The sequence below is a fragment of the Balaenoptera physalus genome (genome assembly GCF_965194825.1).
Source record: "Balaenoptera physalus genome assembly, chromosome: 13".
Classification (NCBI taxonomy): Eukaryota; Metazoa; Chordata; class Mammalia; order Artiodactyla; family Balaenopteridae; genus Balaenoptera; species Balaenoptera physalus.
Window position 1 is genome coordinate 32,134,871 of NC_138892.1, and position 20,875 is coordinate 32,155,745.

Sequence of the window (20,875 nt, forward strand, 5' to 3'; positions counted from 1 at the left end):
AAAAATGACCTTTACAGAGTTCCTGACCCTAACAAAAATTGCCCACTAGCTTCTCATGTGCCAATACAAGTTTGTAAGAGCCACTGCTGTTGTTTTCTACTTCTCAGCCGCTTGTCTCCTCAAGATTTTTTGATTTGGCCTGTACCTCTCTCTCCAGTCTCATCCTGGGGAATGCTTCCTGTTCTCCTTTGGTGCCATGGGTCATCTTGCTCCAAGACTCTGGAAAGAATCATCTGGGATGGTCTTCCTTCTCTTCCCATCACACTCTGGCCTAACTAATTTCCACTCATCCTTTAGCTATGAGGCCAAATGCCCGATCCTTTAAAGGTATAGACCTTTTTATACTCCCTATCCCCAATCTAAGCTTAGTTTCCTTCTGTATGGCTCTTATGACCCACACAGCTTTCCAACCTAACACAGGTTCTAATTGTACATTTACTGGTGGAATAGTTAGCTAATGAATTTTTCCTTCACTAAACTGTATGATTCATGAAGAGAATGACCATGTCTATTTCCCCATGATTACATCTATAAAACCTAGGGAGTATATGTTAAATGAATGAATAGGTGGATGGTTGGAAGGATGGAGGGATGGACGGATAGATAAATAAAACAGGGATGAATGGGCTTTCTCCTGGTAGATATGTTCTCTAATCCCATATATACGTAAGGGTATCATGATATTGTAGAATTAATCATCCAACAGAAATGTGAGCCACGCATGTGATTTTAAACTTTCTTGTAGCCATGTTTTTAAAAAATAAAAAAGAAACAAGTGAAAATTTAATATTTTAATTAATCTAAAGTATACAAAAGATTACAATTTCATCACATAATCAATATAAAATATTTTACTTAGGTATTTTACTTTTTTCATACTAATTCTTTTTTTAATTAATTAATCTATTTATCTTTTTATTTTTGGCTGTGTTGGGTCTTCGTTGCTGCACCTGGGCTTTCTCTAGTTGTGGCGAGTGGGGGCTACTCTCCGTTGCGCTGCATGGGCTTCTCATTGCGGTGGATTCTCTTGTTGCGGAGCATGGGCTCTAGGCGTGAGGGTTTCAGTAGTTGTGGCATGTGGGCTTAGTAGTTGTGGCTCGCAGGCTCAGTAGTTGTGGCGCACGGGCTTAGTTGCTCCACGGCATGTGGGATCTTTCTGGACCAGTGATTGAACCCGTGTCACCTGCATTGGCAGGTGGAGTCTTAACCACTGCACCACCAGGGAAGTCCCTATTTTAATTTTCTTCCAACCATCTTAAAACTAAAATTGAGGTATAATAGCAGCTAAGACTGCTAGAACAAACCTAAACCAAACAACACAAATATGTGATGTAAAGCACAATACAATTATAACATGTATCAACTTGAAAAGAGCTAACATGTTCTAGTTGCTGGGATAAAAACATATATATATGTTAGATATCTTGGTGCTGTAATATGCTTTCTCAATGACTCTAGAAAAGCCTCTTTTTTTGCCATCTATGTCTTTTAAAAATCTTTTTACACATATGAGCAAACTCATAATTTTTTTTCCTGAGAAAAGAGAAGGATAGAGGGAAGAAGAGAAAAAGAAAGAAGAGAAAGAGGAGGAAGATGAGAAGAAAACTAATATTTATTGAGCGTCTTTTATGTAACAGGCACTGTGCTTGACATTTGAGCTGCATTTGAGCTGCAATGGTTATATAAAAATTCAAATTTATATGAAGTCAGGGATATTAGTTTGTATCTGCTCTTAGAAGTTAAAAAAAAAAAGATAGAAATGGCTAAAACTCTTACAACAAGCAAACTCTTCTTGTTCTAAATATTTAAAGAAATATTTTTACCCTTATTCCCAAGGGTCTGTTATATTTAACTTTCCAGTACTAGCAGTCTTTAAAAAAAGATTTCTTTTTATTGGTATTAAACACTTCTTAAAGTAATGTTAAAACTATTGCCTATGACATAGTTAAGTAGAAAAGAGAAAATTCATTCATCTTAAATCACAAAATAAACCCTTCAGCTCACATCTGCATACTTTTATCACCAAAAATCAAGATAAAAATCTCATGATTCTATTTTAGCAAGATGTCTTTCTCAAGAATAATTTTGGAATCCCTTGGCCAGATTCTTTGTCTAGGACTGGGTTTCTGTGAGAATTAAGCCCTAATGTCCTAAGATTACTGTCACATGCAATGAATTAATTCATCTTTTATACATTTAGAATGGTACTAGCTATGTGTCACCTATGGGAAAATTGAAAACAGGCACTCTAATAATTTTTCTGTAGTATTTAATCCACTTAAGGAACACTAAATTGGCTGTTAGGTATTTTCCTAATGAAATCATGCTTTTCAAAACCCTGTTGCCAGTGAATAAAATAGGAGATAAATGTCGTAAAAGTAGATGTCAATTAATATAGAGAGTTCATATAAACTGAGGAAGTAGAAATCTAAAACCTTTACTACAATTGGAAGCCCTCTTTTCTACCAAAGGGCACTATTCCATAGGAGAAAACAAAATACTAATTAAAAGATTGCTTAGGAAGCAATTTCAATGCCTTTTAGAAAAAAAAATACAAGAATGTATAGTTATATCATTGGATTTTTTTTCTTTCTTAAAGCAATCCTCAATAATAGTGAAACTAAATAATATATAAAAAGCAATAATGAACAAGGACCAACGTAGCAATCAAATACCAATTTCACTACATGGCTGACCAAAGAGAGAGAAAAAGACAAGGAAAAAAAACTCAACAAATTCCTACACATATGAGCTCTGATTCCCACCTGCTCTCCATACGGTTGGGTAAAACTGTCACCCACCTAAGCACCAAGTTTATAAAAGGGTAGCCTAACCCTATATGGAGGATAATATTCTATTCACACTTTCACTACCAAGTCACTCCTCCGAAACCTCATTCTGGTAACCTGCTTCACTTGACTCAGCATAAGAAGACCAATGTTCATGTTCCAACTACATCCATTATTAAAGAAAAAGATATCAACAATTTACTGAAAAGAGACAAAATTGGGAAGACAGCATTGTAGTCAATAGCAGCTCTGTGAACAAAGGCATGACACCATAAGAGTCCATGAAAATGTAGTCCACTGAAATTAAATACAGAGGTAGTTTGATAGGGTGAAGACAAAGAATCAAATACTTGTTGAATGGATGAAAAGGTGATGTGAATATCTTGCCTTGAACACAATTATGCATATATGGTTGGCAGACTGATAGTTTTCTTTTCAAATCTATTCTCTCCTCCTTCATTGACACATGACCAGCTAGCTAGATTGCATTTCTCAGCTTCCTATGCACATAGGTGTAGCCATTTAACTAAGTGCTCACTAATGGAATGTAGGTGGAAGTAATGCATGCAATATTGGCATCACTTTATTAAAAGGAAATTGCTAGTCTGGATTTACTAATTTCTCCTCACACATTTCTAATGGCCTCAAACATGAACATGGTGGCAATTCAGCCTTGACCATGCAGTTGAGGACATACCCTAGAGGATGAGAGTTAGCAAGATTGAAAAAACCTTGGAACCCAGGTAACCTTGTAAAGAAGAAGCAGCCCTACCTGCCTGTGCCTGTCGGATTGTTACAAGAGAGAAACAATCTCTTTCATTAAGTCATTGAACTTTGGGGTATCTTTTTACAGCATCTTAGCTTTTACTCTGACTTAAAAAATAAAAATGGGAATCTACCAAGAACTTAAGCTAAGTAAAGGACATGATCACATATGTTTTAGAAGATTAATTTGAGTAGCCACAGGGAGGGTGGCTTAGAGGGCAGAAAACCTAAATAAAACTAGGGAACCACATAGGAAGTCAACTCCTGATGACTATGTCTCCTAAATGTTTTAGAACCTGCAAATTCTATTGCCACTTCCTCTATACAACTTCCTCACCCTCAATTACCTGTAAGATCTCAACCATCTTCTACCTAATTTTTTTCTCCTTATATTCTTTTCCCCCTCAAATCTGTTTTTAACACAGCAGCAGATTTTTATCTAAAATATAATGTGACCAGGTCCTTTTTCTGATTAAAATCTCTAATAGTTTTATCAGCTATAGAAGTGCTTTTCAAATGTTATTTTCTTATTTACTTCCTTGAAGAATATTTGAAAAGCTTTGTAACCCTTCCACATTTTAAAGCTTACCTCTAAAATTTTTTATCCTACTTGAATGGTTGAAAGGATAAAATTTCCAAAATATTAAAAATACTGATGTTAATTAAAACTGATATCACTCATTTAAAAATATCAGTAGAATCTAAACAGCATAGTGATTTCAAACTAACATTCATCTATGAAAAATTTATAAACAAACCAGTCAGAAATCTTATATAATTCTTTTTGCTCCTTAAACTCATAGTTTTTCATTTCTGCATGAGATTTTAGCCTTATATAAAGTATATTTTATGTCTCAAGAGCTTTTTGATTATCCTAATCAAAATATTAAGATAATCTTCTTAACAAAAAATTGTATATGAGTTGATGTTTTTATTCCTCAGATCAAAAGGCCTATGTGTCAAAAATTTCTTTGGGATTTCATTATTATTATAATTATTATTAGTAAACAGTTGGTCAAAGATAAATTTTTGTAATTTTAAAACAAAGTAAATGTTAATGGAATGAATATACTTATGATATAGATGAAGCTGCTTTTTATCAGTTTATATATTTGATGATAATAATTTGTTAGTATGAGCTAGAATTCATATCCAGTTATATTTATATTTTTCACTTTTATTGATACACATCCTGAGAAACATTGGTAACATAAATAAATTAGAATGGAAGAAACTTTGTTGGAAGAATTTCACTCAATTATTTGAAGTACTTCCAAATAACATGCAAAAAATCACATGCCAATATATTATCAAAAATAAAAAACCAACATTTAAAAATTCAATTATTTCTTTATTAATTCCATTGAAGGCCAAGATTTTTAAACCATTTGACATTCAATAGGATTTTTTACCCAGTTATTTGGATCACTCAATTTCTTAGTTCTAGGAAAGTCTACCAAAAAGACTTTACCAAAACTTTTCAAATAACTATTAATTATGCCCATCATGCTTTCACTTAGAGACACCTTGCTTAATATACACAGAAACAGTAGGATAAATCTAAGTATTATTAGTATAAATATATATTTGCCAACACGACAATTTTATCATATCACATTTTTACATTTGATTTTTTTAAAGATATATATTTTTAATGCTTTTCTTTTCTTTTTTTAAAAAAAGTTTATTTATTTTATTTATTTATTTTTGGCTGCATTGGGTCTTTGTTGCTGTGCACCGGCTTTCTCTAGTTGCGGAGAGCGGGGGCTACTCTAAGTTGCGGTGCGCAGGCTTCTCATTGCGGTGGCTTCTCTTGTTGCAGAGCACGGGTTCTAGGCATGCAGGCTTCAGTAGTTGTAGCACGCCAGCTCAGTAGTTGTGGCTCGCGGGCTCTAGAGCACAGGCTCAGTAGTTGTGGTGCACGGGCTTAGTTGCTCCGCGGCATGTGGGATCCCCCAGGACCAGGGCTCGAACCCACGTCCCGTACATTGGCAGGCAGATTCTTAACCACTGCACCACCAGGGAAGCCCTATATTTGATTTTTGTCAAAACATTGTAACTAGCTCATTATTGAAAAATGATCAGCATATAAATAAATTGGTAAAGTCAATCCTAATGATCAAGGCAATCAATCAATTCGGACTTTTTTCTAGAAAATATCTCACTTCATTTTCCAATACACTTTATGATTTAACATGACTCCTTACAACAAGCACCTGCCTACTGATTCTATCAATATTATCTCTGTAATTTTGCTTCTTTATTGACTGATTGTTCTCCTCATTATGGGCCATAATTTCCTGTTTCTTTGAATATCTGTTAATTTCTTATTGGATTCTAGACATTGTGAGTATTATGTTGCTGGGTGTCAGATTTTGTTTTGCTTCAGCAGTTGTTTAGTTTTGTTGCTGTTTTTGTTGTTTCGTTTTTTTTCTGGGACAATTAAGTTACTTGGAAACAATTAGATCCTTTAAGGGCATGCTTTTAAGCTCTGTTAGGTGTTCCTAAACAGTTTTTTAATCTAGGGCTGATTTGGCCTCACTACTGAGGCAATACTCTTCTGAGGACTATTCAGTATTCTGTGTTAGGAGGCTCTGTGTGGATACCCCTACTTGTCCTATGACCTGGAAATTCAATGCAGGCAATAAGATAGGACAATTCTATGGCTCAGCTCATTTGTTTCCTCTTCTTAAGGAATCACTGTCCTGCACTGCCTGTTGTCCATGTATGAAAATCATTGTTTCATATATGTTTGCCCTTTTCAGTTGTTTAAGTGGAGGAGGGAAGGTGTCTGCTTCCTGTTTCTCTATCATGACCAAACATGGAAGTTTCACTTTTCCACTCTTGAATATATCCTAATTCAAAAAATCTCAGAGGCCAAAACACTCTGCTTCCAACTTCACATATCCTTCTTAGCAAAAGTTTATATAAGACAGGAAAGACATGAGACATGACCATGGGTTATAATTATTAACATTACAAAGCTTTATGCTTCTCAGTACTTCAAATTTTCTCCTTTTTGGCATCCTGACAATTTTATTCTTAATGAGGATGCACCATATAAATATTTTGGATGTTTAATTAGTACTTTGTATCATTAGGGTCTAACCAAGAGAAAGAAATCACTCAGTAATTTGAGTAAGTATGATATGAGAAAAAAAAAATTAACTTTTCACAGAATTAGCTACTAAAATGAAATGAAGAAGAATGTTAAAAAGTATTGTAGGACTGAGGGAGAGTACTGAAAGAAGGAATAAGCTTGAAAAGGGGCCCCCTTCTCAAAGCTGGAATCCAGACCTCTTTGGAGAAGGTGTGGTTGTGCCTACTAGATGGTGGTGAAGTTAGCAGGGTTACCATGGGTCAGAGTTGGTCCATGATCACTAGGCCAAGGCTGCCAGATAGGAAAATACATGCTGAGACTGGCACACTTGAAGGTGAGAACCACTGTGGGTTCTGCATCCTGCTGTCTGCCACACACTGCGGTAGCCAGCTGAGAGTGGGTGTACTTGAATCCGAAGGAGAAGCCCCTCCCTCCTGTAATTTTACTCCACAGCCCTCTACTGGCAAAGGAGAAATGTTTACAAGATTGAGCTCCAGTATCACAAGCAGGTTGAACTTGGAATGAAGAAGCAATCATCTGACAAATGACCCATGCTATTCTTTCTTTCCTTCTTCTCACTTCCCAGAGGGATAAGTGTGACTATGAAAGGAGATAGGAAGTAAGAACCAACATGAATAGTTGGACTACATACCATTCACAGACTGATCAAGTTTAGTAAACATGGAAAGTGAAGCTATCAAAATTAATTTGAAACAAAATGTGTCTGGGTACTTCCATAGAATGTGTTCGTGCATCTTCAGGATAAAAGCCCTCTGTGATTTAGCTCATGCATGCCTACCTCTCTACCTCATTTCTCACTGCTCCAGGAATACCAAACTTCTTTCTGTTTTTTTTTTTTCCCCACAAATTCTGTTGTTTCTCACCACTGTACCTTTAATTATAGTGTCTCCTCTGCATAGAATCCCGTTTCTACTCCATATCACTTTAAGCATTACCTTAACTAGAAAGCTCTTCCTTGACTGAATGAACTGGACTGAATTCAATGCCCCGCCTCCATGCTTCCATGATTTTATCTGTTTTTCTCCATCAGCATTTATTAACTTGTCATTTTCACTACACTATTTTATTGTTAATTACATGGAATGTGATTATTAATCTATGTCCAGTACCTAACAAAAAAAATGGTTTGTTTCATAAGTAAATAAATGAATAAATGAGACAAATATAGTTATCCTGGAAAGATTTTATAGGATCTTGAAGAAGAGCATTGTAAAAGAGGTGCATCCAAAAAGATATAAAATACATATTCAACAAGATTTGGTGATAAATTAGATAGGGAGGTATGGAAGAGGAGGAATGCAGAAAGGCTTACATGCTTTCTAATGTTTTAGTTTAGGTAAATGGATAGAGATAATATTGTTAGAGCTAGTAAATGCAGGAGAAAGGGCAAACTTAGATCTGGAGAACAGCAGGGTACATTGGCTATATACTGCTCTGTTGAACAAACAAGCAAACAAACAAAACCCAAAACCCAAAGCCAAGCAAACTATTGGCTTAAAATAACAGTGGCAAACTTTTTCGTAAAGAACAAGATAGTTACTATTTTAACTCTGGGTCATACAGTTTCTGTCACATCTCTTCAACTCTGCTATTGTAGCCCATAAGCAACCAAGGAAAATAAAAAACAAGCAGTAGACTGGATTTAGCCCATGAGATGTACTTTGCTATCCCACGTAGCTGTAGTCATGCTAACAGCTCAGCTGGGGTGGATAGTACAAAATGGTCTCATTCCTATGGTTGAAATTGGTCCTGGCTTTTGTCTTCAGCACTTGGTATTCCCCTACATGTCCTCTCATCCACCAATAGGCTAGACTGGTTTTTTGATTTCGGTTTTTTGTTTTGTTTTTTACAAAATAGTGTTCCAAGAGAGTGAAAATGTTAACTGTTGGGCCTCTTAAGGCCTAGGGTCACAGTTGTACAACATAATTTCCACCACATTTTATCAGTCAACGTGAGTCTCACGGTCAGCCCATATTCAAGGGATAGGGAAACAGAGAAAATATTATGGCCATTATTTCAGTCTACCACAGGGAGGCATAAGGATTTGGAGTTTAGGAGAAAGTTGAAAGTAAAAATATATTTTGTAGTTATCAGTACATATGTTATAACTGAAATTGTAAGAATGAATTAAATTTCTTGGGAGAACTAAACACACGTATACACATGTATCTCTTTATTACTATATATTACCATATATATTTTAAAGTATATTACATATATATATTTATTACCACATATTTCAAAATGAATGAACCACTCTTTAAATATCAACATGGATAGAATATGAAAACGTAATACTGAGTGAAAAAAGAAAGTTTCAGAATTTTACACAAATATGAAAGCATTTATATAAATTTAAAAATACATTAAATCTATATATTGCTTTTGGATGATTAATAATAATAATAACACATACTGCTTTTGTATGCCAGATCTTCTTCTAAGTATATTTTATACGCTAACTACACACTTATTACAAGATAATTTTGAGATTGGCACACCAGTTCAATAGTCCTTTTTAATATAAATGATGAACTTGACCCAAAGAGAAGCCAAGAAACTTGCCCTAGGCCACATAGTTAAGTGGCAAAGTTAAGATTTAAACCCAATTTTAAAACATGGACTGAATATAAATCAACTTCTAGATAGATGTTGCCTTAAGGTAGGGAGCAACCGGAACAGAACCCGCCAAAAATGCAGGGAATTGTAACTTTACCAATCTCTAGATAGATAGAAAGATAGTCTGGCTTTTCCAGTAAAAAGGCCCCAAAACAATTACCAAATAACCTACTCAGTTGTGATGAATATCCCTACTATCCTGACTGTGATCTTAAAATACATTTCTTATGAAAATAAACAAGGTTTAACAAAATAGAGGACTCCCAATCCAGGTCTGTGTCAGGAAATGTATAAGATGAACACGTGAAATAACTTGATGTACCAGATAGCAAAGATACCAAAGACTATTAAATCATGTCAAAAAAAAAAAAAAAAAAGCCCAAACCATCCTGGCCAAAGGTGGGAAAACTTGATCCTCAATGAGGACAGTAACTGCAGTAGATTGAATCATACTGAATGCACTTAATCCTGGAGTTCACAGTGATAAGTAAAACTTATTGTGCATCAATGCAGAATGCTTGATAATCAGCTCATTTTCCTGAAGACTGGTAAAGCGAAACAAGCCTTTGTTCTGCCTTTCCTATACCAACTGCATCTTTTGGTAACCAAACAGCTGATCAGGGGAGGTTTCTTTTCAGAGAAGTTAATCAAATAACAAATGCAAAAGGCAATAGAATATCATCATTTTACAACCCCAAGTGAATTAATGAATCTGTGCAATATCAATGGCTGCTAACATCACAAAAAGAGAGCTATCCAGATATCGCAAACTTCCTTAGAGAACTATATATACCATCTGTAAGCAATCTTGCCAAAAATTTAAAATGAAATCAGATCAAACTTCTTCCGCCAATTACCAATTTGCAGAGTACAGAGAAAGATGTTAAATGCTATCATAAGGACAGACCCAGTAAAATGCAATAAAATTCAGATAGATAACTAAAGACTCTACAACAGACTGGTTAAGAAAAAAAGAGACTTCTAGTCTGGTTTCCAGTCTGACATGTAAGAATTTAGAAGTCGCTACATCTTCCGAACAAAAAGTAAAAAGCAGAACAAACTGAAAAACCAACAACTTTTCTTAGCTCTGTAACAGAAGTAAGGTCACAGGGCAAACCGCTGTCCCCAAGATTGTAGATATCAACAGAGGAATATAGAGAATCACAACTTACCAGGAGCACAAGCTTCTGCAGGAACCAGGCAGGGAAATCCGAACTGTAACTGACGAACTGGTGAAGGCTCAACATGGACCCCTCTGAGAGATAAAAACCAGAGGAGGACCAGTCATTAGGGGGACGCCGCACTTTTGTGAATTTTACCTCCAAGAATTCCACCAGGTTCTCACAGTGAATCTAGGAGAAAAATCACCTTGTGCTTCTGGCGGGGGGGGGGGGGGGGAAAGGGAAAAGGAACCATTCTGAAACATGCCACAGCATTCTACTCTTAACAAGGTCTACCCACAGCTGAAACTATTTAACTAGAGGCTAAACTGCTGAGGTTTTATCAGAGCCTAATTGACCTGGGGGAGAGGAAATTGACAACTCCAGCTGCCTGCAGTCATCCTATCCCACTTAAGGAAAATGCGAAGCTGTGTATGGTTCACAGCCCAGGGATACAAACTCACTTAAAGACTGAGACCTAGGACTGTAGAATGCTACCCCTCCCTCCACATCTCACCACCTCATTACGAAAGGTCTATTTACAGAAGTTCCTTTTACCCAGTAGATCATTTGTAGCTATCAAGAAAAAAATTACTAAACATACAAAAAGGCAAAAAAAAAAAAAAACCACAAAACCAAAACAAAAAAAACCCCCACCGTTTGAAGAGCCAAAGCAAGCATCAGAATCAGACTCAGATATGGCAGACATGTTGGAATTAACAGACTTGGAATTTAAAACAGCTGTGATTAAGATGCCCCAGGCTCAACCTCATCGAAACAGAGAGTAAATTGGTGGATGCCAGGGGCTGGGGGGGTGGGAGAAAAGGGAAGATGTTGATCAAAGAGTATAAACTTCCAGTAAGATGAATAGCTTCTAGAGATCTAATGTACACCACAGTGATTATAATTAACAATACCATATAGTATTTTTGAAAGTTCCTAAAAGAGTACATCTTAAATGTTCTCACCACTAACAACAAAAAATGGTAATTTTTTTTCCCCAGTTTAGCCATTTTAATAGGTACATAATGGTATCTCACTGTTGTTGTTTTTTTAACATCTTTATTGGAGTATAATTAATTACAATGTTGTGTTAGTTGCTGCTGTATAACAAAGTGAATCAACTATACATATACATATAACCCCAAATCCCCTCCCTCTTGCATCTCCCTCCCATCCTCCCTATCCCACCCCTCTAGGTGGTCCCAAAGCATGGAGCTGATCTCCCTGTGCTACGCGGCTGCTTAAAAAATGGTAATTATTTGAGATGATGTATGCATTAATTTATTATGGTAATCATTTCACAATGTATATGTGTATCAAATAATCACATTATACACATTAAACTTATCCAATGTTTTATGTCAACTATATCTCAGTAAATCTGCTAAGGCTCTAAGGATAATGTAGACAGCAATAATAGATCGAATATGTAAGCAGAGAGATGGAAATTCTAAGAAAGAACAAAAAGAAATGGCAGAGATAAAAAACACTGTAACAGAAATAAAGAATGCCTTTGATGGGCTCATTAGTAGACTGGACACAGCTGAGGAAAGAACCTCTGTGCTTGAGGATATCTCACTAAAAACGTCCAAAACTGAAAAGCAAAGAGCAAAAAGATTTAAAAAAAGAACAGGATATCCCAAAACTATGGAACAATTACAAATGGTGTAACATACATGTAATGGGAATTCCAAAAGGAAAAGAGAGAACTGAACAAAAGAAATATCTGGAAAAATAATGTACTACTCTCTACATTTTTCCTCTCCCCCTGAGGATTTCCGCAAATTGTCAGATACCAAACCACAGATCTGATAAGCTCAGAGAACACAAAACCATATAAATGACCAACTGTCCCCACCAAAAAAAAACCGCCAAAAAAACCCCAAGCAAACAACCTAATCTAGGCGTATCATTTTCAAACTACAGAAAATCAAAGATAAAGAAAAATCCTGAAAGAAGCCAGAGGAAAAACATTTTACTACAGAGGAACAAAGATAAGAATCACTTCTAACTACTCAGAGACCATGCAAGCAGTGCAAGAGTGGACTGAAATATTTAAAGTATTGAGAAAACAAAAAAAATCAGCCTAGAATTCTATACTATGTGAAATTATTCTTCAAAAGAGAATGAGAAATAAAGACTTTCTGAGAGAAACAAAAATTGAGGGAATCAGAGATCTACACTGCAAGAAATGTTAAAATAAATTCTTTAGACAGATGAAAAATGTTATAGGACAGAAACTTCTATCTATGAAGAAAGGAAGAGCAACAGAGAAGAAACAAGTGAAGGTAAAATAAAAACTTTTATTTTTCTTATTTTCAATTGACCTAATTGTTCAAAATAATAATAGCAACAATGTATTCAACTATGTATGTATATATAGACATATATTAATATATATATATGCCTATGTATAAGTGAAATGAATGACAGCAGTTATACAAGGGATGGAAGGAGGAATTAGGATGATCTGGTGTACTCACACTGTGAGCATATCAGTTATACTTTTTTTTTTTTAACTTTTTTTCAGTGGTTGCCCTAGAGTTTGCAATATACATTATAACTAATCCAAATACATTTTCAAATAACACTATACAAGCTCACAGATGATCCAGCAATCATGCTCCTTGGTATTTACCCAAAGGACTGAAAATTATGTCCACACAAAAACCTGTGCACAGATATATATAGCAACTTTGTTCATAATTGCCAAAACTTGGGAGAAACTCAGATGTCCTTCAATAGGTGAATAAATAAATAAACTATGGTACATTCAGACAATGGAATATTATTCATCACTAAAGAGAAAAGATTTATCAAGCCAGGAAAAGACATAGAAGAACCTTAAATACATATTACTAAGTGAAAGAAGCCAATCTGAAAAGGCCACATGCTGTATGATTCCAACTATGTGACATTCTGGAAAAAGCAAAACTATGGGGAAAGTAAAAAAGATCAGTGATTGTCAGGAGTTATGGGGGAGGGAGGCATGAAGAGGTAGAACACAGATTTTTAGAGCAGTGAAAATACACTGTATGATACCATAATGGTGGATACATTTGTACAAACCACAGACTGTGTAAACCATAATATCAATTATGAATTGGGTGATTATGATGGGTCAGTGTATGTTCATCAGTTATAACAAATGTACTATTCTGGTGGAGGATGTTGATAATGGGGGATAATGCATAAGTGGGGGCAGGGAGTATGTGGGAAATCTCTGTACCTTCTGTTTAATATGGCTATGAGCCTAAAACTTCTGCTTAAAAAAAGTCCATTTTTAAAATGAAGAAAAAACATTTGAAAGGGAACCTATAGATTTACTATATGGTTGTTCCTTGTATGGATCCTCATTTTAACTATATATATATATATATATATATATATATATGTGTATATTCTTTTAAAAATAATGAGATAATGGGAAATTTGAATTTAAACACTGGATATTTGATAATTCTGAGGAATTAGGTTTAATTTTTTAAAGAATGATAATAGAATTGTGGAAGATATTTGCAAACAAAGCAACCAACAGGGGATTAATCTCCAGAATATACAAACAGCTCATGCAGCTCAATATTAAAAAAAACAACCCAATCAAAAAATGGGTGGAACAGCTAAATAGACATTTCTCCAAAGAAGACATACAGGTGGCCAAAAATCACATGAGAAAATGCTCAACATCACTAATTTTTAGGGAAATGCAAATCAAAACTACAATAAGGTATCACCTCATACCGGTCAGAATGGCCATCAACAAAATATCTAAAAACAATAAATGCTGGAAAAGATGTGGAGAAAAGGGAACACTCCTACACTGTTGGTGGGTATGTAAATTGGTACAGCCACTATGGAAAAGAGCATGCATGTTCCTTAAAAAACTAAAAATAGAACTATCATATGACCCAGCAATTCCACTCCTGGACATACACCCAGAGAAAACCATAATTCGAAAAGATACATGCACCCCAATGTTCATTGCAACACTATTTACAATAGCCAGGACATGAAAGCAACCTAAATATCCATTGACAGAGGAATGGATAAAGAAGATGTGGTACATATATACAATGGAATATTACTCAGCCATAAGAAAGAACAAAAATAATGCCATTTGCAGCAATATGGACCTAGAGATTGTCATACTGAGTGAAGTAAGCCAGACAGAAAGACAAATATATGATATTGCTTATATGTGGAATCTAAAAAAACAGTACAAATGAACTTATTTACAAAACAGAAATAGAGTCACAGATGTAGAAAACAAACTTACAGTTACCAAGGGGTAAGGGAGGGGGAGGGATAAATTGGGAGATTGGGACTGACATATACACACTACTATATATAAAATAGATAACTAATAAGAACATACTGTATAGCATAGGGAACTCTATTCAATATTCTGTAATGGTCTATATGGGAAAGGAATCAGAAAAAGGGTGGATATATGTATATGTTAAAAAAAAATTATCAAGGGAATAATGTGGGTGGGGCATTGGATTAAATGAAATTTTCCATAAATTAATCCACACTGATGCTGGTGACATGAACATGAGGTATATTATACTAGTCTCTCTACATTTGTATAAGATTGAAATTTTCCTCAATAAAAAGTAAAATAATTCAACAAAATCATACATACCCAAAAAACACATACTCATTCTTTGAATTATAATAATAAAATTAACACATTTTACCACCCAGTTTAGGTTACAATACCAATACTGTTACATCTAGCTGGTGTTTCTCAGTGATCTCTTCCCTTTTAGCCATTATCCTGACTTATTATTCCCTAAAACTTTCATCATCATTATCATCATCGACATTATTATTTCAGTGTGTTTCAGAGGTATCCCTAAATATTTGGTTGTGCTTGTTTTTTAGCTTTTCAGAAATATTGTCAGAGTTTAAGTAATCATCTGGGATTTGCTTTTCACCCAACGTTGTAATTCTAAACTTCATTCACATAGTTCATTTCACTTAGTTCATAAAATCTACCTCTCTGAGAACACTTACTACATAGCCATAATTAGTAACTTAAATATCCAGCCCTCAAGAAAACCAAAAAGTTTTAGAGAACAGACACCATGACTTATCATTAGTTTTCTCAACTACAAAAGACAAGCTGGCTACATAGTAGGTATTTAATAAATGCACATTTAATGAATAAGTATTAATGAACAAATAAGTGTTTGTGTGAATAAAACAGTTAAAAAATGTTATTCAACAACAACAACAAAAAGTGGAAATAGTTCCTTGTAAAAAAGATATTCTTTCTAAAATTTTTAAGGTAATTTATTAAAATCGCTGCAAAAAGTCAGAGGTTACAGACTCTTGTATTAGATGATATTGAGCAGAGGTCCTTCAATCCTTGGACTTGAGGCCTCCCATTTCTAAGTTATAACATATAGCCTTAAAATACATATTTGCTCAATGCATAATCTTCTCAATTTTAGAATTCAGTTATTTAAAAGTTAAATGCTGATTTTGGTATTAATGCAAAAAAAAAAATCAAAGAAACCAAGTATCAGTCCAATAAATGACTAATAATAACTATTTAGTTAATTGAAAGCTGACAGATGGCTGGCACTAAAATTGATTGATGCCTTAAAGTCAAAGCTGATGCTGATTCTTTTTTAAAAAAGAATGTGACTCAAGCTCAAACATTTCTCTTTTTCACTCAGGAAGGATTTTACACTTGGAATAGAGGCCAGTGATTTATTAGGTTAAGTTTGTTCTCAGCAGCCCTCTGATCACTCTCAGTATTCTAACATAACATCTTCATTGTACAAACCCAAGCATTATACTTTATTTTTATTACTTTTAGGAGACTGTGATAGTATTGAATTTACAAAGGGAAGACTAATATCTTCATTGACATTATTGTTGATCAAAGCACTTATTTGCGAGGAGCATGTGCTTTGCCAACAATGACTATTGATTCTTTAGATAAAGTTTTATAAAAAGTTCAGAAGGGAAATGATGAGCTACAATTTTAACCCAGCAACTGGAATCATTGGCCAGTATTATTAAGAACTTTAAAGTCTCAGTAAAACTTGATCAACCTGAATATAAAGATAGGCAAATTTACCTGTTAAGTATTTCCAGTCTTCTTTCCAAATATTCAGTGGAAAGAAATTCACTGTCGTTCAGTGATGCCATATAGTTTGGTTCTCCTTTGCTTCTTTTAGAAAGAGAAACTTTCTACTTTCAGTGAATTGAGGGGGAAAAAAGACAATGTCACTAAGAATTTTTATGTCTTTCATTTAGTTATAAATCTGTTTTTTTGTCAGACACAATCATGGAATAAAGGTATGCATGAGTCTCAGAAATTATCAGGTATTGACCCTATGACAAATTATATATTTTCTGCTTTTGGTTATTATTCCCAACTTATGGTTGGAGCATCAAGTCTGCCAAAGTTTGATAAAAAATTGTGTCACAGGTTAAGCTTTGTTGCTGTTTCCTACCACCCAACATGAAATAAGGATTTGTTAAATGAAGCTGGAATAAGGCTGATGGTCATTGTATCAATAATAACCACAGTGAAGTATTGTGGCTTAACGTGGAATTTCTCAATAGGTAAACATTATACTGATATTGATACTCATACCCCTTGGACGACTTTGGAGAGCCAAGGAGAGTCAGAACTCCAGGCCCATCAAGCAGCCTCATCAGTTTACTTCAGTATATCACACTGATATGATCATATTCTCTGTGTGCCATAATATAAAAATGATTGTAAAGAATTGACCTAATGTATTAAAAAATTAATCAAAGAAATTCTTTCTCAATGATTACATTTTCAATTTTTCATATACTCCCATTGGTATAAATTAAATATTATAATTATCATTTTTTGAAGTAAGTGAATAGCCTGTATATATAAATTCCAAAAATATTTTATAACAATAAATATTCCTATAAAAATATAAAAATCCTTCACTTAAGCTCAAGAGAATGAGATTATATATCATCATTCTTACTTACTGTTAGATGATTAGGGATATCTTATTTATCTAATTAATTTCTTATATTATAAATAAAATCTGGAGTCACAAAAAGGAATTAAGAGTACTAGAATAAGTAAATACACAGGCAAATATAAAATATTTTTCTTCTTATGTAGATTTCTTTAAAAAATAACCAATTGTTTAAAGCAAAAATAATAACAATCTAGTGTGGGGTTTCTAACAAGCGTAAATTAAAACATATGACAACAGCAACACAAAGGCCCAGAAGAAAGAAATGCAAATGTAAGATTCTCATACTACTTGAAAGTAGACTATACTAAGTTGAAGTTGTATGCCATAAGTCATAGAGCAATCATTAAATGACACAACAAGAAGTATAGATAAAAAGGCAACAAAGAAGATAAAATAGAATCAATTGATACTAAATTAATCCCCAAAAAAGGCAGAAAAGTGGAGAAAGGGGGAAAAATAACATATAGAACAAATAGAAAGCAAATAGCAAATAGCAAGATTATTTATTTAAACTTAACCATATCAGTAATCACATTGTAAATGGTCAACCTATCTCAACTAAAAGTCACTGATTGTCAGACTGAATTTCAAAAAAAGCAAGACCCGTGTTATGAGTTGAATTATGTTACCTCAAAAAAGATACATTGAAGTCCTAACCTCCAGTACCTCAGAATGTGATCTTATTTGGGGAAAGGATCTTTACAGAGGCAATTAAATTAAAACAAGTTCATTAGAGTGGGTTCTAATACAAAATGATTGGTGTCTCTTATAAGGGAAACTGGAAAGAAAGACAAGAGAAAACACCCACAGAGAGAAGAAGATATGAGAATAGAGGGAAAGCACCATGTGAAGATGGAAGATTAGAGTGATGTATCTGCAAGCCAAAGAATGCCTGAGGTTATCCGGAGCTAGGACAGAAGCATGGAATATTTAGTTCTTCCTCTAGCACTACAGAAGGGAACATGGCCCTACTTACACCTTGGTTTAAAACTTCTGGCCTCCAGACCCATGAAACAATAAATTTGTTAATTTTGACGCTTCCTTCTCCATAATGGATTGAGTGGATGGATTAAATCAAGCAACTTGACCTAATTGACATGTATAGAATGTATGTTTTTGTTGACTACAGCCAACATTATAATATGTATTCTTTTTAAGTGTAAATGGAAAATGAAGTCTATTCTGAACCATAAAAGAAGTCTCAATAATTTAAAATGACTTATATCATAAAAAGTATGTTCTCTGATCATAATGAAATTAAACTTGAAATCAACTACAGAAAGACATCTCAAAAATCTCTAAATATTTGGAAACTAAACAACATAATTCTAAATAACTTATGAATTAAAGAAGAAAAACAAATGAGAAACAAGAAAGTATTTTGAACTGAATGAAAATAAAAACACAATATGCTAAAATTTGTAGCATACAGCTAAATCAGTACTTAAAGGGAAATTTATAGTAGTAAATGCCTGTATTAGAAATGAAAATAGATCTTAAATGAAGGCTTCAGCTTCCACCTTATGAGACACCTATGAAAAATCAACATACCTTACTATATTAAAAAAATAAATTAATTAAAACTGTAGGGTCATCTCAATAGATACAGGAAAAAAAAGAGCAAATAAAACCCTATGTGAGAAAAAAGGAAATAATAAAGATCAGTGTGTAGATCAATGACTCAATCAATTAGAAACAGAAAAACAGTATAGAAAATCAATGAAACCAAAAAATGCTTCCTCGAGAAGATCAACCTATAACCAGACTTACTAGGGAAAAAAGAAAAAAAGAACAGATTACCAATACCACAAATGAGGGAAATGACATCACTAGAAATTCCATGATGTAAAAAGAATAATAAGTAAAGAATATGAAGAAATTTAAGTTAGATAAAATGGACAAATTCCTTGAAAGAAACTATCAAAGCTCACTCAAAAAGTAATATTTAATGTGAATAACAATATATCTACTAAAGGAACTGAACTTGTAGTTTACAAACTTCCCACATAGAAAATTCTAGGTCCAGATAGTTTGACTCGTGAATTCTACCAATTATTTAGGAAGAAGTAATTCTGATTCTACACAAATTCATCCAGAAAACTGAAGTTAAGGAAATCCAATATTACAACCAAAAACATTAGTAGAAAAGAAAACAACACATACTAGTTAGAATGGTCATCATCAAAAAATCTACAAATAATAAATGCGAGAAAGGGTGTGGAGAAAAGGGACCCCTCCTACACTGTTGGAATGTAAATTGGTGCAGTCACTATGGAGAACAGTATGGAGGTTCCTTAAAACACTAAAAGTAGAGTTACCATATGATCCTGCAATCCCACTCCTGGGCACATATCTGGAAAAGACAAAAACACTAATTTGAAAAGATACACACACCCCAGTAGGACATAGCAGCACTATTTACAATAGCCAAGACATGGAAGCAACCTAATTGTCCATCAATAGATGAATGGATAAAGAAGATGTGTGTGTGTATGTGTGTATATATATATATATATATATATATACACAATGGAATACTACTCAGCCACTCAGCCATAAAGAAGAAAGAAATAATGTCACTTGCAGCAACATGGATGGACCTAGAGATTATCATACTAAGTGAAGTAAATCAGACAGAGAAAGACAGATATCATATGAGATCACTGACATGTGGAATCTAAAAAAATAATACAAAGGAACTTATTTACAAAACAGAAATAGACTCACAGACATAGAAAACAAACTTATGGTTACAAAAGGGGAAAGGTGGAGGGAGGGATAAATTAGGAATTTGAGATTAACAGATACACACTACTATATATAAGATAGACAACCAATGAGGACCTACTGTATAGCATAGGGAACTATATTCAATATCTTGTAATAAACTATAATGGAAAAGAATGTGAAAAAGAAAAAAATATATATATATATAAAACTGAATCACTTTTCTGTACACCTGAAACATTGTAAATCAACTATAGTTCAATTTTTTAAAATTTTTGAAAAGAAAAGAAAACAACAAACCACTATCCTCATGTTCTTTAAAAAGTTTTATCAAATCAAATCAAATCATAAAATAAATAAAAAGGATAATATACTATGACCAAATGGGGTTAATACTCTAATGCATAGTTAGTTTAACATTAGAAATTAATTAACATACTTCACCATATCAACAGAAAATAAAAAATGAAAACCATATCACCATCACAATAGATTCAGATAAAGCATTTGACAAAATCTCACACCAATTCTTATAAAAGCTGTCAGCAAACTAGAATATAAAGGAACTTCTTCAACCTGATAAAGGCATTGTATTAATTTTTTTATTGCTACAATAACAAATGCCACAAACTTAGTGGCTTAAAACAACACAATATGTTATCTGATAGTTCTGGAGGTCAGAAGTTTAAAATAGTTGGCAGG

The 20,875-nt window shown here is 33.9% G+C and overlaps 1 protein-coding gene across 1 annotated transcript in view; it reads right to left on the reverse strand.

Moving 5' to 3' along the window:
* Positions 1-210: 210 nt before the first annotated feature.
* TMTC3 (transmembrane O-mannosyltransferase targeting cadherins 3) overlaps positions 211-20,875 on the reverse strand; it is a gene marked incomplete at its 5' end in the record, with an annotated part of 173,164 nt that continues 152,499 nt past the window's right edge. The window contains one exon of the mRNA XM_082418911.1: positions 211-10,549. The remainder of the gene's footprint in view (positions 10,550-20,875) is intronic.